At 43.0% G+C, this 18,013-nt stretch overlaps 1 protein-coding gene across 1 annotated transcript in view; it reads left to right on the top strand.

Moving 5' to 3' along the window:
- The first annotated feature begins 3,933 nt into the window (after window positions 1–3,933).
- LOC108412282 (cadherin-7-like) overlaps window positions 3,934–18,013 on the top strand; it is a 264,252-nt gene continuing 250,172 nt past the window's right edge. The window contains exon 1 of the mRNA XM_037533777.1: window positions 3,934–4,223. The gene's annotated coding sequence lies outside the window, so the exon portion shown is untranslated. The remainder of the gene's footprint in view (window positions 4,224–18,013) is intronic.

Below are 18,013 nucleotides of genomic sequence, written 5' to 3'. Positions count from 1 at the left end.
CTCCCTCTTTCTCTCCCTCTCCCTCTTTCTCTCCCTCTCTCTCTCCCTGTCTCTCTCTCCCTGTCTCTCTCTCCCTGTCTCTCTCCCTCTCCCTCTCTCTCTCTCTCTCCCTCTCTCTCTCTCGCTCCCTCTCCCTCTCTCTCTCTCCCTCTCTCTCTCTCTCTCCCTCTCCCTCTCTGTCTTTCTCTCTCTCCACCTCTCTCTCTCTCTCTCTCTCTCTCTCCCCCTCTCTCTCTCTCTCCCTCTCCCTCTCTCCCTCTCCCTCTCTCTCTCTCCCTCTCCCTCTCTCTCTCTCTCCCTCTCTCTCTCCCTCTCTCTCTCTTTCCCTCTCTCTCTCTCTCTCTCTCCCTCTCCCTCTGCCTCTGTGTGTGTCTGTTTCTCTCTTTGTTTCTCTCTCTCTCTCTACTTTCCCCTTTGCTTTCTTTCCCTCTGCCTCGGTCTCTCTCTCTCCCTCTCTTCTTTCTCCTTTACTCTTTCTTTCCTTCTGTGTGTCTCTCTCTCTCTCTCTCTCTACTTTCCCCTTTGCTCTTTCTTTCCCTCTGCCTCTGCCTCTGTCTCTTTCTCTCTATATATATTTTCTTTCCCCTTCACTTTCTCTCCTTCTGCTTCTATCTCTCTCTCTCTCCTTTCCCCTTTGTTCTTTCTTTCCCTCTGCCTCTCTCTCTCTCCTTTCCCCTTAGCTCTTTCTTTCCCTCTCTCTGCCCCTTTCTTTCCCTCTGCCCCTCTCTCTTTTTCTCTTTCTCTCTTTCCCCTTCGCTCTTTCTCTCCCTCTGCCTCTCTGTGTCTGTCTATTCCTCTCTCTCTCTCTCTCTCTCTCTCTCTCTCTCTCTCTCTCTCTCTCTCTCTCTCGCTCGCCACCTGCTTTTCCCTCTCTGGCAGACAGAGGCTGCTCTGTGTTTGGGTTTAGATTCCTCTTCTGTTTATCCAGCAGGCCCCTCTTTCTGTGTAGCTGAGCCGTAATTGGAGGTGAAAATGCAGATGTGTCGGAGCTCTAATGCAGAGCGGGGAGCAGCCGGAGTGTGAGAGAGGTCAAACAGCTCACCCGCTCCCTCTCTCTGCAACTCGAGAACCGGCTTTCACCTAATTGGATGAAAACAAACTCTGTTTAATCGACTCTGCGTGTTCATGGGTCACTCAGATACTCTAAGTAACCGTTAACCGGCCTCGTTAGCTTTCCATGTGTTAAAGGAGCCCTTCAGCCTGGTTAAGTCTCACACGGTCGATCTCCACCCACAACCACTTCCACACATCTCTCTGCTCTCATGAAAGAGCAGGAAACTCATCAACTCATCCACACTGACCTGAGGAGTCAACAGGCAGGTGCTGATTCACCTGCTCCTCAGATTCTGCTATTAGACTGGTGGCTTTTCTGTTTCTGCTGTCACGATGCTGCTCCACTTGGCTGTGTGCTGTGGAGCTAACAGCCCTGGATCTACTGACGCACCTAACTGCAACTGTCAGAAGTTCCTAAAGGACTTCATTACCTGGATCTGGTGGGTTAGATCAGGTTTGGAGGGGGTAGATCTCCAGGAGCAGGACAGGACACCTCTGCGTTGACCATTGAACTCTTCCTTTAACACAGGGGTGTCAAAAGTCCAGCCCCAGTGTCAAATATGGCCCATGGACAGGTTTTAACTGGCCTGTGTCTGTTTTAGAGTGTGTTATAAGTGTATACTACAGTTCCTTCTCTCACCTAATGGGGGCAGAACCTCTGTAAGATTACAGTGTAAAGCTGCACTGCGGCAACAAAGTTCGCTAAAGCTGAACAGCCTTTCTTCTTGGACTGACCTGGAGCTTCATCTGCTGACCACATTCAGTCCAGACTGAGCCATGAAGCTCAGGCTAACACTGAGAGCCGCAGCTTTAGATGGAAATCGGAACTTTTTCATGGAGAGTCACAGAAAACTAGCCTCATATTTCAGAACATGAGGTCTGATAACATGGCAGGAGTCGGAGAGCCCTTTAGAGATCAGGGAGTCAGGAGGACATAAAGTCCTCTATTCTAGAGGCTGTTACTCTGAGTCAGTAATCCAGACGATTATTCTGACTCGTGGCAGTAAACATGAGTGTTTCCTCTCAAATGTGTCAGATCAGGACTGCAGCCCAGAGTAAGTGGGAACAGCGCCCCCTTTACTTTGGGTATGACGTTTCAGGCAGGGTGGCAGTTATAGCACAGAATTCACTGCTGACTACACAGCCAAGCGGCAAACTGTGTCTGTAACTGCTTGAAGATGTTCTGTACTCAAAAATGAACAAACAGGACTTAGAAACTGAAAATATTCACTCATTTAATAATAACCTGTGTTTGAGTAACTGGTTTACTAAAAATGGAGAAAAATGAATGAAAGTGCATTTCTGTGGATAAAAACGGTTTAAATTGATTCAATTCCAATGAAGCCCAAATTAATTACAGTGAAATGTTTACATTTTTCCAGTCAACATCTGACCTGTGTTTACTGACTCGGTCTGAGTGGAAATGTGTGGCGTAATTGGATTAAGTTCATAGAGAGTATCAGGTAATGGTGTTCTAAAGGAACGCAGACGATTCCCTTTACAGAGAATCTCCAACAGAAAAACACATTTATAATCGAAGCCGATGGGCAGACGCTACGGCTTCGTGGCTCAGTACAGCTTCAGTCAGTGCAGGGAAACGACTGTGTGGTAACGGACTGTGTGCTGCAGGTGCATCAGATACAAATCAGGTAAAAATGTGATTTCTTTAAGAAACTCAGATAATAAAGGACATTTATTATGAAAACACCACCAAAATATTCTGCTTAATCAAATGGTTAAGATGTAAAGAGAGTGATTTGGTGTCAAATATACGTGTCGCAACTGCTCACAGTGGTGGTGATGGGAACCAGACGTCCCTCTAAAAGCTCCTCACAGTGGTGGTGATGGGAACCAGACGTCCCTCTAAAAGCTCCTACAGAAAGTTCCTACATGAACTGGTTCTGAATTCACTGCCTGATGACTGAGACGCTGTTTTATGAGAGTTTAGAGAACTTCAACTCCATTCATGGTGGAGGGAGACATGCAGGGCGCTGTGCGGCAAAATAGTCCCCAAAGAAAACTCATTATTCCAGATTTTCCACTATTTTCCATCATCAACATTCCATATGAACTCAGAAGACTCGTGTAGGTTCTCTGGAGGTTCTGGATGGTAAATAAAGTGTCTATATCTGTGTTGTAGTCATGGCAAACTGCAGCATCACACATTCATTATTCATAACTGAAGTCTTAAAAGATCAAAAGGTTTACATTCAAGTAATACAGCAAAGTAAAAATAAGTATTTTATCAAACCATATCTGTGCAAACTTCTGATCTCCATACTGGTCCAGACTCCACGAGATAAGCAGGCCGACATGGTGGATGTTTAGGTGACGTTTTCCAAGCCACTTCTCCTTCTGGTTCGCGGGCGTGCTGGAGCCTATCCCAGTGGTCATTGTGCGAAAGGCAGGATGCACATATATATGTGTGCGTGTGTGTGTGTGTGTGTGTGTGTGTGTGTGTCCATGTTCGTGCGCCTGTGTGCATGTGTGTCCGTGTACGTGTACGTATGAGAGAGAGAGAGAGAGAGAGAGAGAGAGAGGGAAAGAGAGGGGGAAAGAGAGAGAGAGTGAGAGGGGTAAAGAGAGAGTGAAAGAGAGAGAGAGAGTGAGAGAGGGAATGAGAGAGAGAGGTAAAAAGAGGGGGAGCAAGAGAGAGAGGGGGGGGGGGGGGAGAGGGAAAGCGAAAGAGGGGGAGAAAGAGACAGAAAGTGAGAGAGAGGGAGAGGGGGATGGAAGAAAGAGAGAGAGTGAGAGAGAGGGGGAAAGAGAGAGTGTGTGAGAGGGAAAGAGAGGAGAGAGGGAGAGAGAGAGAGTGAAAGAGAGAGAGAGGGGAGGGGGGGGCGCGAGCTCAACCCACTCTGAACACTCCGCGTGTCTCCGGTCTTTACGCATCTTCGCTCCTGCGCGCGCCTCCGGATTACACCTGCAGTCTCCGTTTATTTTATGTTTTATCAGGTGCTGTGATGATGATGATGATGATGATGATGATGATGATGATGGTGATAAAGATGAAGATGAGGAGGAGCAAGTGTGTCTGTTGGTGAAGACCCGGGCTCGTGAGACTCTCCGCAGCTGCTCGTGCGTCAGAACTTTTTGAGCGTGTGTTCGCCGGTGAGGCTGTCCGGCGCCGCGAGCTGACCGTCCGTCTCCGGGCGTTGCTGCCACGCGCGGTAAGTCTCGTGCTGCGGTGTTAATCCGCTGATTAAACTGTTGCTACTTTGCGCTGCTCGCGACTCCGGCTGCTCGTCATTGGCATGCAGATGGCGCGCGGCTCCTCTGCGGAGAGCTGCTGAATGGCTTTGTGTTTCAGAGCTGCTCGCGCGGAGGGACGGGTCACTTCACAGCGCGTGCCAAAGACAGAAAGAAAGCCGTGACTGTAGCCGCGTTAGCGCGCGCAGACAGAGTCCTGTAGATGAGGATGCAGATCAGATCTCACGTCTGAAGTGTTTGATGGGTTCTGGTCACACTTTGTGGTCAGAACAGCAAAGTAGAGGATCCAGAACCTCAGCAGCAGTGAGGAGGAGGATGATGATGATGATGGTTATGAAGTCTGCTTTAGCTTCATGATGAGAAATGTTGGATTATTGTGGTCATAATCTGGAGGGAGGAGCGGATTTAGGTGTTTTCTGGTTCTGCAGCAGCAGAACGGCTAAGCAAACTTCTCACCCTGGACGGTTTTCCAGGAGACGCACCTGTGAAGTTGACAGAGAATTCCTTGATTCAAAATTCCCCCATAATTTAGTGGTTCGTATATAAACATAGCGGTTCAGACTGGTTTGGTGTGAAACCGTTCACAGTGGTGGTGATGGGAACCAGACGTCCCTCTAAAAGCTCCTACAGAAAGTTCCTACATGAACTGGTTCTGAATTCACTGCCTGATGACTGAGACGCTGTTTTATGAGAGTTTAGAGAACTTCAACTCCATTCATGGTGGAGGGATACATGCAGGGTGCTGTGCGGCAAAATAGTCCCCAAAGAAAACTCATTATTCCAGATTTTCCACTGTTTTCCATCATCAACATTCCATATGAACTCAGAAGACTCGTGTAGGTTCTCTGGAGGTTCTGGATGGTAAATAAAGTGTCTATATCTGTGTTGTAGTCATGGCGACGTCTGGTTCCCATCAGCACCACTGGAAAGATGCCTGAACCGTTTCATACCAAACGGCTCTGAAACTCTGATTACAACTCAGCAATTAAATTATACAGAAGGTTTTAATTAAATCCTCTTTTAAAAAGGATTTTTTTTGGAGTAACACCCTATAGGATCAACTTTTGTTTCCTAAAGAAACTTTTTGTAAAGACATTATTAAGAACCTTCATGTACAGATAACGGTCCCCTAGCTATCAGAGGCTTCTTTTGGAACCATATGTTGAAGCCAAGAACCAATAAGGAACTGAAAGATGGAGCTCCTCCACAGGGTCTCCACAGAAACACATTGGCTGAAGGAACAGATGCAGGTAATGCAGATAAGGCACAAATTCTTCAGTCCATGTAGACTCTTAATGCCATTTAACATGATGGGAAATGATTGTGTAGAACAAAGAAAAGAACAAATAAAGGTACTAAACTGTCAGTTCCATCTCAGTGCCTTTAGTCAGGGAACATAACTGAACCATAATCCACTGAAATGATCTGTTCTAAGCTGGACTGACTCCACACACCTCGCCTCGCCTCGCCTCCAGGCTTTTACTCTACTGCTCTGTTTTAAAACATTCGGTTATGAAAAGGAACAAATACCAACTTTTCACCTGGAGAACCTGATTTAAGCTCCACAATCAGACCTTAGAACCACTGTAGAACCTCTGAGGGAACACCTACACTGTTTGTACCTCGATGAACGGAAATGAACCTGAACAGAACCTTCATTTCTAACAGAGTCGTGTGACAGTTAGAAGTTTGTGTTTTGGCTTTTCATAAAAGCTTCTGAACAACAGGTCCGTTACTTACAGCTGCTCTAAACCATCCAGACGACCGTCCGAGGAGATTAGGATTAATTGAGTGCCGTACATTCTGGGCATTTTTCCCAAGAGTTAAATCTAATTTATATCCTTGGCTAGAATTTCTTTTTGGAATTAATTTGATAATTAGTCTACGCACATGAAATTATGAATGAATCATGGCTGCTCATTCCTGAGATATTTGCAGTGCAGCCATTAACCAAACGCTGACACACGACTGACTCACTCTTTTTCCATCGACACTCATGAGATTCAGGACCATAAAGATTCTCTTCTGCTTACGTTCGCCCGTCTAGTCACGTGATGCTTGAGGATGTATTCTTAGTAATTTACATCTTTATTTTCCAACAATTAGCAGCATTGAGAATACCATTTTATTCATTCTAATTTTAATCATTTTACTTACTGTAAATATCTCTGCAGTCCAGACACAGCTTTACTGTAAATATCTCTGCAGTCGAGACTCAGCTTTACTATAAATATCTCTGCAGTCCAGACTCAGCTTTACTGTAAATATCTCTGCGGTCCAGACACAGCTTTACTGTAAATATCTCTGCAGTCGAGACTCAGCTTTACTGTAAATATCTCTGCAGTCCAGACTCAGCTTTACTGTAAATATCTCTGCAGTAATGACACAGCTTTAATGTAAATCTCCCTGCAGTCCAGACACAGCTTTACTGTAAATATCTGTGCAATGCAGACACAGCTTTACCGTAAATATCTCTGCAGTCTAGACACAGCTTTACTGTAAATATCGTTGCAGTTCAGACTCAGCTTTACTGTAAATATCTCTGCAGTTCAGACACAGCTTTATTGTAAATGTCTCTGCGGTCCAGACACAGCTTTACTGTAAATATCTCTGCAGTCCAGACACAGCTTTACTGTAAATATCAATGCGGCCCAGTCACAGCTTTACTGTAAATATCTCTCCGGTCCAGACACAGCTTTACTGTAAATATCTCTGCGGTCCAGACACAGCTTCACTGTAAATATCTCTGCTGTCCAGACTCAGCTTTACTGTAAATATCTCTACGGTCCAGACACAGCTTCACTGTAAATATCTCTGCAATCCAGACTCAGCTATACTGTAAATATCTCTACAGTCGAGACTCAGCTTTACTGTAAATATCTATGCAGTAATGACACAGCTTTACTGTAAATATCTCTGCTGTCCAGACACAGCTTCACTGTAAATATCTCTGCAATCCAGACTCAGCTATACTGTAAATATCTCTGCAGTCCAGACTCAGCTTTATTGTAAATATCTCTGCAGACCAGACTCAGCTTTATTGTAAATATCTCTGCAGTCGAGACTCAGCTTTACCGTAAATATCTGTGCAATCCAGACTCAGCTTTACTGTAAATATCTCTGCAGTCCGGACTCAGCTTTATTGTAAATATCTCTGCGGTCATGTCATAGCTTTACTGTAAATATCTCTGCAGTAATGACACAGCTTTACTGTAAATATCTCTACAGTCCAGATTCAGCTTTACTGTAAATATCTCTGCAGTAATGACACAGCTTTACTGTAAATATCTCTACAGTCCAGATTCAGCTTTACTGTAAATATCTCTGCAGTAATGACACAGCTTCACTGTAAATATCTCTGCAGTCCAGACTCAGCTTTACCATAAATATCTCTGCAGTCCAGACACAACTTTACTGTAAATATCTCTGCAGTCCAGACTCAGCTTTACTGTAAATATCTCTGCGGTCCAGTCACAGCTTTACTGTAAATATCTCTCTGGTCCAGACACAGCTTTACTGTAAATATCTCTGCGGTCCAGACACAGCTTCAATGTAAATATCTCTGCAGTCGAGACTCAGCTTTACTGTAAATATCTCTGCAGACCAGACTCAGCTTTATTGTAAATATCTCTGCAGTCCAGACTCAGCTTTACTGTAAATATCTCTCCGGTCCAGACTCATCTTTATTGTTAATATCTCTGCAGTCCAGACTCAGCTTTACCGTAAATATCTCTGCAGTCCAGACACAGCTTTACTGTAAATATCTGTGCAATCCAGACACAGCTTTACTGTAAATATCTCTGCAGTCCAGACTCAGCTTTATTGTAAATATCTCTACAGTCCAGACACAGCTTTACTGTAAATATCTCTGCGGTCCAGTCACAGCTTTACTGTAAATATCTCTCTGGTCCAGACACAGCTTTATTGTAAATATCTCTGCAGTGCAGACACAGCTTCACTGTAAATATCTCTCCAGTCCAGACTCAGCTTTCCTGTAAATATCTCTGTGGTCCAGACTCAGCTTTACCATAAATATCTCTGCAGTCCAGACTCAGCTTTACCGTAAATATCTCTGCAGTCCAGACACAACTTTACTGTAAATATCTCTGCAGTCCAGACTCAGCTTTACTGTAAATATCTCTACAGTCCAGATTCAGCTTTACTGTAAATATCTCTGCAGTAATGACACAGCTTCACTGTAAATATCTCTGCAGTCCAGACTCAGCTTTACTGTAAATATGTCTGCAGTTCGGACTCAGCTTTACTGTAAATATCTCTCTGGTCCAGACACAGCTTTACTGTAAATATCTCTGCGGTCCAGACACAGCTTTACTGTAAATATCTCTGCAGTTCGGACTCAGCTTTACTGTAAATATCTCTCTGGTCCAGACACAGCTTTACTGTAAATATCTCTGCGGTCCAGACACAGCTTTACTGTAAATATCTCTGCAGTCGAGACTCAGCTTTACTGTAAATATCTCTGCAGACCAGACTCAGCTTTATTGTAAATATCTCTGCAGTCCAGACTCAGCTTTACTGTAAATATCTCTCCGGTCCAGACTCATCTTTATTGTTAATATCTCTGCAGTCCAGACTCAGCTTTACCGTAAATATCTCTGAAGTCCAGATACAGCTTTACTGTAAATATCTGTGCAATCCAGACACAGCTTTACTGTAAATATCTCTGCAGTCCAGACTCAGCTTTATTGTAAATATCTCTACAGTCCAGACACAGCTTTACTGTAAATATCTCTGCAGTCCAGACTCAGCTTTACTGTAAATATCTCTGCGGTCCAGTCACAGCTTTACTGTAAATATCTCTCTGGTCCAGACACAGCTTTATTGTAAATATCTCTGCAGTGCAGACACAGCTTCACTGTAAATATCTCTCCGGTCCAGACTCAGCTTTACTGTAAATATCTCTGTGGTCCAGACTCAGCTTTACCATAAAAATCTCTGCAGTCCAGACTCAGCTTTACCGTAAATATCTCTGCAGTCCAGACACAACTTTACTGTAAATATCTCTGCAGTCCAGACTCAGCTTTACTGTAAATATCTCTCTGGTCCAGACACAGCTTTACTGTAAATATCTCTGCGGTCCAGGCACAGCTTCAATGTAAATATCTCTGCAGTCGAGACTCAGCTTTACTGTAAATATCTCTGCAGTCCAGACACAGCTTTATTGTAAATATCTCTGCAGTCCACACTCAGCTTTACCATAAATATCTCTGCAGTCCAGACACAACTTTACTGTAAATATCTCTGCAGTCCAGTCACAGCTTTACTGTAAATATCTCTCTGGTCCAGACACAGCTTTACTGTAAATATCTCTGCGGTCCAGACACAGCTTCAATGTAAATATCTCTGCAGTCGAGACTCAGCTTTACTGTAAATATCTCTGCAGACCAGACTCAGCTTTACCGTAAATATCTTTGCAGTCCAGACACAGCTTTACTGTAAATATCTGTGCAATCCAGACACAGCTTTACTGTAAATATCTCTGCAGTCCAGACTTAGCTTTATTGTAAATATCTCTGCAGTCCAGACTCAGCTTTACCGTAAATATCTCTACAGTCCAGGCACAGCTTTACTGTAAATATCTCTGCAGTCCAGACTCAGCTTTACTGTAAATATCTTTGCAGTCCAGACACAGCTTTACTGTAAATATCTGTGCAATCCAGACACAGCTTTACTGTAAATATCTCTGCAGTCCAGACTCAGCTTTACCGTAAATATCTTTGCAGTCCAGACACAGCTTTACTGTAAATATCTGTGCAATCCAGACACAGCTTTACTGTAAATATCTCTGCAGTCCAGACTCAGCTTTATTGTAAATATCTCTGCAGTCCAGACTCAGCTTTACCGTAAATATCTCTACAGTCCAGGCACAGCTTTACTGTAAATATCTCTGCAGTCCAGACTCAGCTTTACTGTAAATATCTCTGCGGTCCAGTCACAGCTTTACTGTAAATATCTGTGCAATCCAAACACAGCTTTACTGTAAATATCTCTGCAGTCCAGACTCAGCTTTATTGTAAATATCTCTGCAGTCCAGACACAGCTTTACTGGAAATATCTGTGCAATCCAGACACAGCTTTACCGTAAATATCTCTGCAGTCCAGACACAGCTTTACTGTAAATATCTCTGCAGTCCAGACTCAGCTTTACTGTAAATATCTCTGCGGTCCAGTCACAGCTTTACTGTAAATATCTCTCTGGTCCAGACACAGCTTTACTGTAAATATCGCTGCAGTCGAGACTCAGCTTTACTGTAAATATCTCTGCAGTAATGACACAGCTTTACTGTAAATATCTCTACAGTCCAGATTCAGCTTTACTGTAAATAACTGTGCAGTAATGACACAGCTTTACTGTAAATATCTCTGCGGTCCAGACACAGCTTCACTGTAAATATCTCTGCAGTCCAGACACAGCTTTACTGTAAATATCTCTGCAGTCCAGACTCAGCTTTACTGTAAATATCAATGCGGCCCAGTCACAGCTTTACTGTAAATATCTCTCCGGTCCAGACACAGCTTTACTGTAAATATCTCTGCGGTCCAGACACAGCTTCACTGTAAATATCTCTGCAGTCCAGACTCAGCTTTACTGTAAATATCTCTGCGGTCCAGACACAGCTTCACTGCAAATATCTCTGCAGTCGAGACTCAGCTTTACTGTAAATATCTATGCAGTAATGACACAGCTTTACTGTAAATATCTCTGCGGTCCAGACACAGCTTCACTGTAAATATCTCTGCAATCCAGACTCAGCTATACTGTAAATATCTGTGTGGTCCAGACACAGCTTTACTGTAAATATCTCTGCAGTCCAGACTCAGCTTTATTGTAAATATCTCTGCAGTCCAGACTCAGCTTTACTGTAAATATCTCTGCAGTCCGGACTCAGCTTTATTGTAAATATCTCTGCGGTCCTGTCATAGCTTTACTGTAAATATCTCTGCAGTAATGACACAGCTTTACTGTAAATATCTCTACAGTCCAGATTCAGCTTTACTGTAAATATCTCTGCAGTAATGACACAGCTTTACTGTAAATATCTCTACAGTCCAGATTCAGCTTTACTGTAAATATCTCTGCAGTAATGACACAGCTTCACTGTAAATATCTCTGCAGTCCAGACTCAGCTTTACTGTAAATATCTCTGCAGTCCGGACTCAGCTTTATTGTAAATATCTCTGCGGTCCTGTCATAGCTTTACTGTAAATATCTCTGCAGTAATGACACAGCTTCACTGTAAATATCTCTGCAGTCCAGACTCAGCTTTACTGTAAATATCTCTGCAGTCCGGACTCAGCTTTATTGTAAATATCTCTGCGGTCCTGTCATAGCTTTACTGTAAATATCTCTGCAGTAATGACACAGCTTTACTGTAAATATCTCTACAGTCCAGATTCAGCTTTACTGTAAATATCTCTGCAGTAATGACACAGCTTTACTGTAAATATCTCTACAGTCCAGATTCAGCTTTACTGTAAATATGTCTGCAGTCCAGACTCAGCTTTACCATAAATATCTCTGCAGTCCAGACGCAGCTTTACTGGGAATAGACTCCTACACCCAAAAAAAACTGGGCCTCGTTCTCCAACCGGTCTTAAGACGAAATCTCTTCTTAAACCCACTGATGCAGTTCTGCCGAAGACTCTGACTCTCCAGTGTTCTGTTATCTGGGTTTTGTTCTTAGCTAAGAACAGAATCTACACACACTCAAAGCACAAAGTTGAGAACCGTTCTGCGCTTTAAGAACAATTCATGAACCTGACTCAGACTTTTTATTATGGTCTTTGTCATGAACTTGTTTAAGAACAAGCTTAGGAAGATACTGCAAAACAAGGCCTATTGTTTTTTTTTTTATTTAAAATTCTGGAAGCTGTGAGTTCAGACAAGGTCAGAGGTGCAGATCCCTTCATGGGCCAGTAAAAGCAGATGAAATGTCAAAGTCCTCTAGGTTCTAATGTCCCTGACCTTTTGCTGTTTTCTGCCACTGCATCCTTGAATATGTCATGTGGTCAAGTGTGATGAGAATGTGATATGACTCACAGAAAGTTCCCACTATCTGGTTTGGGGAGGTCGTGAACCCTTCGTCGCTGTGCCTGGCCATTCTTTGAAGGTTCTTTATAGACGTTCTGCAGGGTCTACACTTGAGACAGAGGGAAGAGATCATGGTGAGAATGCACGAGTGAGGATAAAAACACTGTTAAAAAGGATGGTTCTTTAAAAGTTCTTTTGTGAAGATAAGGGTTCTGTATAGAACATTGGACATTATGTACACTATATGCATACCCAACTGTTTCTTTGCATGGTGAATTAATTCTTCATGAAAAGAATTGATGGAGAATGTGTTATATATGGTTCTATATAGAAGCTTCTTGAAAACTGCAGAAATTTCCAAATCGGCAAACGGATGTTAAGTCCACAGACAGACCTTAACTCCTCGAGACCACCGGTGGGTCCAAACCGCACTCGGTCATGTTCTTCATATCGTTCATATTCCATAAGCTCCATTCAGAAGCTGGGCATCGTGTGAGGCTGTAGCTCTTCTCTCCAGTCTAATAGACGGTGATGTCATTTTAAACCCTTATAATAAAAGAAGCTGAACTCAGTTTGTTTTTCTACTGAAAGTCGAGCCGTTTTTCCCCAAATCTGGGCTCTAAACTATAAACAGACGGCGTCTCTTCAGTGATCTGCTCTGGAAACATCACTTTTAGAGAACAACACAAAGAGCGGCGCAGATTTTTGGCTCTCAGCAGTAAATTGGAAGCAATAAATAAATAAATAAAAATAAAAATGTACATTTATTTCATGCAGTTACTGAATAATTTGCCTTACAATGTGGGAATGAAAATTCAGATGGACAAACCAAAATATACCCTGGAGAATAAGAGGTTACATCAGCATAGATTTGATAATGTCTCTTGGTCTTGTGGCTCTTATTTCTAAATAAATTTTTAACAATATGTTTTTTTTCCTTGTTTTAATGCAGTTTGTGCAGTTTAATGTTTTACAGTATTGTTAGTTTGACATCTACACCACATATGATAATATGATAATATGTTAAATTTTATTTAATTAATGATGACATTGAAACCGTGTATTCCAGCAGTTGGGCTACTATCTCATGCCTGCTCACTGCTGTGTTGCTGGGGACCCTGTTTCAATCAATCCCTGACCCAGTATCAATCTGAGACCCAGTGGTTGGGAACCTCTGCTCTAGTACGCTCTTTTAATGTCCAGAACACAATCGCTAACATCACTATCGTTGGAATAGTCTCCTTCTTGCCAGAAATGCTGTTTAATTTTCATTGCTCTCTACAAACCCGACACACATCCTTGCCTAATTTAAGGTTTCTGAGGGGCTTTTCATGCTAACTTTCATTACATCCATGAGCTAACAGGCTTATGGAGCACTCTCCACACTGCAGTAGAACTGGCATATCAGCCTGAACATGCTGTAATGAATCCGATCTCATCTTGAAACAAATCTACTCTGTAACAGCACAAACTCGCACTGTACAGCTTCACATTGTTGGCTTTGTCTTGAGTTCACTCTCATTAAATAAAGGTTCTAGACTGTCTCTGGGTCAGTTCCCCTCTTGTCACTGGGGTGGAACCCTCAAGGCTCCAACCCAGTACCCATCCAAGTCAGGGAACATAACTGAACCATAATCCACTGAAATGATGTGTTCTAAGCTGGACTGACTCCACACACCCCGCCTCGCCTCGCCTCCAGGCTTTTACTCTACTGCTCTGTTTTAAAACATTCGGTTATGAAAAGGAACAAATACCAACTTTTCACCTGGAGAACATGATTAAGCTCCACAATCAGGCCTTAGAACCACTGCTGGAGCTTTGAGGGAACATTTACAGTGATTATATCTTGATGAACAGAAATGTTTCTTAACAGAACCTTCATTTCTAACAGGATAGTTTGAACAAGACTTAGATGGTCATGTTAGTGAAATGCTTAAACCTCAATCATTTTAAACCTACGCATCGGACTGTTACTCAAGGTGATCTGTCATCTGTAGTCTAAACCAAAATGTCTAGACAGAAGTTGTGCAAGTTCTCCTTCACTGTGTAAACGGTTCTCCTCTACAACTGCTACCTGGAACCAGAATCCATTCAGACACTGTTATTTTTCCTTTCTCCTTTCTTTTGTTTTAGCTCCTTTCTCCCAAATGGCAGTGCGATAACGATGAACAGTGTTTTGTATCTGTGTCCTTTCTAGAAAGTCCTCGAGAGCTGCTATTTTGAAACATCACAGAGTCTTGCTGTGAAAGATAAGCAGTAGTGCAGCTCTTCTGGCAGTGGAGCACCACAGCATAGATATGCTTATCAGATCCAGAAAAACGTCTCGTCTGATAATATTCAGCTCTTTAAGTGTGTGTGGGGCGGACTCTGCGCCGTTAAACACTTATTAACGATCATCTGAAGTGTGCCGAACTGAAGTGAACTGGAGCCTGTTGTTATAAAGTAAATGCACATTGTAAAAACTGAACTGATAACAGTTCAACTCGACGGTGATAAGATCACAGCTCGGAGGAGCTTTCCTGCTACGCTTAATTTGAGTAGAATAGAAAAAGGCGACTGTCATGCTAAGTGCTAATGTAGTTCCTCTCAGTAGCTCGTCAAACATGTTACTCAGCTGGCTCTCCACATCCGGGTACTCACAAGTGGGAATCCAGAGCTTCTTTAGAGAATTCCTCATTTTGTCGTCTTCAGTTTCATCCATTCTGTGTCCACTTTATCAGCTCCACTTACTGTATAGCTGCACTCTGTAGTTCTACAGTTACAGACTGTAGTCCATCTGTTTCTCTGATACTCTGTTACCCTGTTCTTCAGTGGTCAGGACCCCCATGGACCCTCACAGAGCAGGTACTATTTGGGTGGTGGGTCATTCTCAGCACTGCAGTAACACTGACGTGGTGGTGGTGTGTTAGTGTGTCGTGCTGGTACGAGTGGATCAGACACAGCAGTGTACATGGATTATACATGGGTTTTGACTGTGTAAGAACAGATTAGCTAAGACCGTTACAACCTGGTTTAACTGCTAATAAGTAATAAATAACATACAGTAATGCTCAAAAGCCAGAGACCACCTTTATGTTTATTTACTGTCCAAAGTGACCATTAAGTACAAGATTTCAAATGTCCAGTAAAAAAGCATATAACACTAAAAATAATATCAAATCTATCAGATCTATCAAATTCTGTCTGCTCTTTACTTTTGTTTACTTACTGCCACTTTAACTCATCCATTCTTCCATCACACTGGCAGGTACTCAAACACACCTTAGCTGCGTCATAAATTCCTTTCTCATGTTCATCTAAATGTGAGTTTTACTTGCATGAACAGGAAAAAACTGCATCTTCCAAAACTACAGTTAGAATAATGGCCAAAAACTACAGCGAAAATGGGAATGTATTATAACAAGCCTTGTTTTTTATTGAAGGCAGGAATGTTATTATATTAGATGACACATTTGGAAAATAATTGGGAAGAAATTAATTCTACACAGAGAAATGCTGCTGACCACCCCAGAGTCCAGACCTCAGCACCACTGAATGGGTTTGATTGCTTCAGAAAATAATCAACCAGCTTCTCAGACTGAGCTTTGGAGGCGTGTCTGCAGATTCTGTGAGGAGCTGAAAGCGAGGCTCCTGAGAAGAACAGAAGCTGGAATGAAGAGAAAGGGACTCACTGACTGACCAGCTGAGAGGAGAGTTAGTTCTGTGTGTTTTCAGTTTTTTTTTTCCTGAGGCTAAAAGTGAATAACTATGTAATGTAGCTGTGGGTGTGCAGTATGAATGTAGCCCACGTACCGCTGCAAACTGTGAAGCTGAAATTGAAAAAAGTACCTGAGAAACTGAAAGTGAGCCTCCTGAAAAGATGAGCAGTAATAAATGTGTAATAAGACTGAGTTTCCAGTTGCTAAAGCTCAATAGTGTACATGGTTGTTGACGTTTACTGTGGTCCCCGTTACTTTAATTAAACGATGCATTCGTTAGTACTTGGTGGCGTATTTGAACGTTAGCTGCTAACAGTGCAGTGGCTTTTAGGCTGTGACTCAGTGCAGATCTGAACTGTGACCTGTGTGCTTGATGTGAAGTGTGAGCACCTTTTGAAAAAAGACATAATCAGAGCTTGAAGAGGCAAACCAGCATATCAAGATCCGTGTGTGTGTGTGTGTGTGTGTGTGTGTGTGTGTGTGTGTGTGTTAAAGGACCTTCAGTTCACCAGAACCACTTAAAAGGCCTTCATAGAGAATAATTCACTCACAAATTGTCCATCACTAGTAGTTCTAAAATAAGGATCATGGTGCGGTTTCTGATTGAAAGAGACACGATTTAATCTGATCTTTTGGTGTGACGCAAAATTGTATTGCTGAAATGTTTATGTTTCATGGCTCAGGAAACTAAATGGTGATTCTCCTCATTAGAAGCAGCATCAGACAAAAGAGAGATACAGGGGAGACACGGGAGACACACAGGGGAGATACAGGAGAGACACAGGGGGGACACAGGAGAGGGTATGGGTAGATACAGGAGAGGTACAGGAGAGATACTGGAGAGACAGGAGAAATACAGGGGAGACACTGGGGAGATTAATGTTATTATCTCAGCAAATCTGGGAATAATGACATTATGGAATGTCTACTAAACCTCATGAGGAGATAATTGGGTTTTTTACTCAGAAAAAATGCACAAATTGATGTCTCAAGGTATCTGGACACCTGACCATCACACCCCTGAGCTTGTTGAACATTCCATTCCAAATCCATCCATCCATCCATTTTCTAAATCCATGTTTATTAAAATGGAGTTAGTCCCCCTTTGCAGCTGTAACTGCCTCCACTCTTCTGGGAAGCTTCCTACAGGATTTTGGAGAGGGTCTGTGGGAATCCGTGTCCATTCAGTCTAAAGAGCAGCCGTGAGGTCAGACACTGATGTTGGTCGAGAGGGTCTGGCTCACAATCTCCATTCTAGTTCATCCCAAAGGTGTTCAGTGGGGTTGAGGTCAGCTGTGAGGGCCACTGGAGTTCCTTCACACCAAACTGGTCACTTCATGTCTTTATGGAGCTGCTTTGAGCTCAGGGGCTCAGTCCTGCTGGAACAGGAGAGGCTCTTCCCCAAACTGCTGACCCGAAGCTGGAAGCTTAACTGTGTACAGTGTCTTTGTGCTGCAGCACCAACATCACCCTTCACTGGAACTGAGAGCCCAAGCACTGAAAAACAGCCCAGCCCATCATCCCTCCTCCACCAAACTACTGCTGGCTCTGCGTTCCAGTAGGTAACGTTCTCCTGACATCCACCAAACCGAGACTCATCCACAGAACACGTTTCCACTGCTCCAGAGTCCGGTGGCGGCGCTTTACACCCTTCCAGCCGATGGTTGGCATTGCGCTTAGTGATCTTATTAAGCGGATCTCTTTTTTGAGTTTTCTTCCCTGTGAGTCAGATTCTGTCCCACTCTTTCAGGGTAATTCTAGAATTATCTGAATTCCAAAAAGCCTGCAAAATGTTTTTGGCAAATTTTCTCATCCATTTACCTTGAATGGTTTGATAATTACTATATTAACAGGCACAAAGTGCTTAGCAGCAGAATTAAATCTGATTAAGAGACTAAAGAATCTGATTAAATGGCAACAGCCTCACTGAGAAGTGCGAATGAATATGTTTTACAGATGTTTTCTCAAACATGACTCTCTGCAGTGAATGTGCTGTGCA

The sequence above is a fragment of the Pygocentrus nattereri genome, chromosome 24, assembly GCF_015220715.1.
Source record: "Pygocentrus nattereri isolate fPygNat1 chromosome 24, fPygNat1.pri, whole genome shotgun sequence".
Classification (NCBI taxonomy): domain Eukaryota; kingdom Metazoa; phylum Chordata; class Actinopteri; order Characiformes; family Serrasalmidae; genus Pygocentrus; species Pygocentrus nattereri.
Note: the sequence above shows the minus strand (reverse complement) of the source record. Positions and strands in the feature narration are given on the sequence as shown.